Below are 4,763 nucleotides of genomic sequence, written 5' to 3' on the forward strand. Positions count from 1 at the left end.
GTGTGTGTGTGTGTGTGTGTGTGTGTGTGTGTGTGTGTGTGTGTGTGTGTGTGTGTGAGGTGCCAATACAATTATCAGGTGAGTCTGTGGATCCAGTTGTGAGACCAGTTTGGATCACTCGTGTCATGTTGCAGGCTGGTTTACTGGACTGTCGCTATCATTTAGTATGTGTGCGATTCAGGGTTGGGCAGTAGTTATACATTATACTTGGTTGTCTAAAATTAGCAATGGTAATGCTTTGAATGTTGTTTTCCAAAACTCTGCAGTGAACTTAATAACCGCTGTGCTGAAATAATTTTAAACTATTGTTGAATATAAGTGTAAGCTATTTTTCTGCTGCTATTTCTGCTATGTAAAATTATGTTTTTAATAACACACGTTTTGAATGACTACAAAACAAATAGTGCATATAAGTCCAGCAGCTCCACCATCTTGATGACACAACTCACTCTCAACAATGAGCAACCTTTTTTATTTTCTAGTTTGATAAAATGAGTTGAAAACATCTTTAAAGGACAAATTTTTTTTTTTAAAATGATTTAAGTCAGATCTGTTATTTATTTCCTTTATTTAACCAGGAAAGTCCCATTGAGATTAAAAACCTCTTTTTCAAGGGAGTCCTGGCCAAGAGGCAGCAAAAAATATACATTTACATAGAGTTACACAATTAAAAGACAATATAAACAATCAAATGTGTCACTGCTTTGGTTTGCCTTGAGATGTCCAGCTCCAAAATTTGTTCAAATTAAAGCTGTGCAATTACTTTAATTTCTAGTTTTAATTGGGATTTTTGCTTGTAGCAATTGCTGAAATAGAATAATCAATATATTGTGCCATGGAGGTACGGGTTACTCCCACCCAAGATGGCTGCTCAGTTTGAGGGGTGCTGCCTTCTCTAAACCTAGATTTTTTAAAAAATGTTGTCCGCTACGTTTATTTTGGTCTTGGTTGTGCTTGAGAGCTTAAATCAGTCATAAAAGAGATTACTTGCAATCAGTTGCCTAATTAGTGAGTCAACTTCCCAGAATCCCAAGGAAATGCCATCACCAGGTATGGTCGGCCCACCTGATATATGGCATACAAAGTTTTCTTAATCTTCTTGCTCAGAACACAGAAAGCAATAAAAGCTGAATTGACACTACCAATATAACTGTTGATAATATTAGAGGTAGAATCACAGTATGCTTTATCTAAGCTTATGCACAAACGGTCCAGGAAAAATGCACAAAATCTGTTGAGATACAACATCTGCTGCAACAACCCAAGGTTCACTGTTACATGCTTTATTCTACTGTGATGAAACATGCTTGATTATCAGTTGCATCAGTTTTCAAACCCTTGGAGTTGAGGTGGTTTTTCAGCGGTCAGGAAGAGACAAAGGTGCTGTCCAACACAAATGAGAATAAATTAATCAACAAAGTATTTGATGCAGTTCATGATGACAAGTGGAAAGTTTGAATTGAGCTTTTATTTTATTATTATTTTCTGCCTGTAGAGACGATAATGAATCTTTAAAGATAATGACTGTCTCAGACGCAGAGCCTTATCATTTGTTTTGGTTTTGTTTTGTTTATTTTTATAGTGACTGTTTTCTCACATAGACCTACAACTCCGCTGTAGCTTTTTGTAAATTCTTGAGAATGTGTGATCCACCCATAAATGCCTAGCTATTGGTGTTAATATTTCTAAAGAAAAATGATAAAGGGGTTGGGATGAGAAGGAGGGAAGTGATAGATGGGTTTTTTGAGTGCTTCTGACCAGCAGAACTTTTCTTATTATGGGCATGTTTCTGCTGAATTGTTAGTGCTGTTCCTTTCTTTTAATGTTAATTTAGTCATCCATGCAGTTTTTGACAAATGAATACAATTTGGCTGACTAACCAAAAAAGAATAGCCTAAGTATCTTTAATATTTAGCAGCACTTGATGATTATATATAAAGTAGTATCATGGAACAATCTAGGTTGCCACAATGTAGTCAAAATAAAAAAAAAGGTTATCTAGAACAACAACAACAAAAAAGACAGTCATTGCTTTAATTTAGGAGTTCCATCTTAATGAAAATGAGTTTATAAAACTGAAAATAGACTAGGTGGGTCAGGTTGTATTTTATATAGGGTACAATAGATAAAGGGGGTTGATTATAATAATAGAAACAGATTTTCCAAACATGCTGAACAAGAAGGTAGATTTTTAAATTATTCAATACATATTTTACTACCTAAGTGTTTATTGATTGTATAGTATTTCAACAGTATTTTTGTCACAGTTTTAGTTTTTCATTTCTGTTGTGATGTGTGGAAATTTATTGTGTATCCTGTGTGTTTCTGTTGGCCTATTACTTTGCTTCTTATACTGTATATGAAAGTAATTTTGTCTTTATTATTCAGTCAAATGAAAAATAGTTTCAATCAAAAAAAATTATATCAAAAAATTTTCAACCAGTCAAATAATTTAAACCATAACTCCAGCCTGACTCGCTCTAGTCGATTGTTGCCTCAGACATTGCTAACAGTTGCTAACAGACAGACAGCAGAGTTTTCCGCATCTGCTCAAAACATGTTTCAAACTTGAATCAACTGATTTCTGGGGTGCGATTAACATTTATTAAAACTTTCGTTTGAGAGGGGAATATATTTATCCATCCATTATCTATATGCTTATTCCTTTCAGGGTCACAGGGGTCACTGGTGCCTATATCCAGCAGTCACAGTGCGAGGGGCAGGGTACGTCCTGGACGGGTCACAAGTCTGTCACAATATACTGTATATAATATATTTAATCTTAGAAAACCAAAATCCAACTATTAAACCAGCTGTGTGATTTGGCTCAAATTTCTGTCAGTCATAGCTCTAAAGGGAAAAGGTACTTTATTAAAGGTACTTTATTTATAAGCGTTAGAATTTCCCTGAAAGTTTAATCAAAATCTGAAGTGGATTTTTCCTATACTTTACAAACAATAGAGCCCTGCAACAGAGGTTAGCCTCCTCCGCCCTTCCGTCCCATCTTATGTTATCCAAGAAAGAGAGTAAAGGACCACCTGGAGAAAACCAGCATGAGACTTACGCTCCATCCCGATCCGGAGGGCTTCTTATGTGGCATGGCTGCAGCAAAACTACACCACAAGCTAGCCACTCGGATCATCAACAATTGATAACCGCTGGAGCTCATGCTCTGCAATGTTTCAAACTTTAATCAGCTGTTCTCTGTGCTGTATTGAACATTTCAAACATTTCCTGAAAGTTTCAAATAAATCCGTTTGGTATTTTTTGAGATAAAAGCTTTAGAAGACAGTGGGGTAGTTTAGCTGCAGTTTCAATGTTTACTGTAATTGCACCACGAGATCAGTTGATTTAAGTTTGAAACGTGTTTGAGCAGACCCAGAAAACTTTGCTGTCTGTCTGTTAGCAATGTTTGGGGCGACCAACAGCTACAGCCTGAATCTCCATGCCGCAGTTCGAGTGCTTTCTCCGGTCAATTTAAAGCGGGTGCAGTAGGAAATCGCTTCAGTCCGCGCTAACCAATACGGACATAGTTCCTCTTTAGGCCCCGCCCTGGATTTTTATGTTCTCTTGAGTTCAAAACTTTTTTAAGTTAAATTAAAAACATCAACCAAAAGTTTGAGATTCAACCAAAGATTTCTTACGTGGAAAAAAAAAAAGTTTGTTTTGCAGAAAATTTTCTACTTGAAATATTTTTAAATTGAAACAACTTTTTTGTTTGAATAGTAATTTAAAAAATACTTTCATACTGATACATAGAATTGTTCCCACTGAGAGACAAAAAGGATTATTTTTTTTTTGTGTATTTCTGACAGATGAGCTTGAACTAGTTGATTATAGGTTATTCATAGGGTGGATTATCACTTGCGGGAGCCCTGCCTGTCCACTTCTGGCACCTGTAACATTGCAGAGGGACAAAGATGGTACGCAAACAGGGCAACAGCTCTCAGCTGATAACGCAAATATTTAATTAATGGCAAACTCAACTATATCTGTGTTACAAATAATTTATAATCTTTTTATAATAAATTAATTGTCAATTTTGTTCATATATTCTATCATAAAATATCTAAATGTTGTATAAAGAAAATGTAAGTAACAGTGATTTAAACTGGCCAAATGCAATGACTTAAGACTTTTAAGCTAGTTAAGGAATTATGATATCAGCTGGTAATAATGTTTATTATTATTTGCTTGTTCTATAGTCAACTCAGAAAATGCTCACTGCATACCCAGTGATACTTTGAAAGCTGGAACTTGTCTCTACTGATATTGGCTGACCATTTTCTCAATAGGTCATGTTGGTCTAATGGAAACCTAAATATAGTCAAATATTAGGAGTGTAAGAAAATCTTCATAGACTGACATTGCAATATTTCATTTCCCGATACTGTATTGATTCTCTAAAGCACTGTATTGTTTTTTTTAATTAGGGCTTAGAATGTAAACTTTTATACCAGCGGTTCATTCTTGTGCTGTATATCAGACTCGAACCACTAGTTGGCAGCAGTCAGCCGGCTGTTTGACTTCTCCACTCTTGAGGAGCCAGAGTATAATGCTAGCTCAAATGTTAACATTGGGCCTCATGCAAGAACATGTTCGTATTCTTATCCTAAATTTCTCTTACTTTTGTTCGTACGAAGGGTTTGTACGAAAATGTCACGTCAGATTCAACAAACTCTTCTATCTTCAGGAAAAGTGTGTAAATGAATTACACCTGGTCGTATCCAGCTGCTCGTGCACGCGAGAGGAGATTAGCATAA

At 35.7% G+C, this 4,763-nt stretch overlaps 1 protein-coding gene across 2 annotated transcripts in view; it reads left to right on the forward strand.

Annotated features, from left to right (window-relative positions):
* dyrk1b (dual-specificity tyrosine-(Y)-phosphorylation regulated kinase 1B) overlaps positions 1 to 4,763 on the forward strand; it is a 64,790-nt gene that overhangs the window by 19,455 nt on the left and 40,572 nt on the right. The window lies entirely within an intron of this gene.

This window comes from Austrofundulus limnaeus, unplaced genomic scaffold (assembly GCF_001266775.1).
Source record: "Austrofundulus limnaeus strain Quisiro unplaced genomic scaffold, Austrofundulus_limnaeus-1.0 Scaffold830, whole genome shotgun sequence".
Classification (NCBI taxonomy): Eukaryota; Metazoa; Chordata; class Actinopteri; order Cyprinodontiformes; family Rivulidae; genus Austrofundulus; species Austrofundulus limnaeus.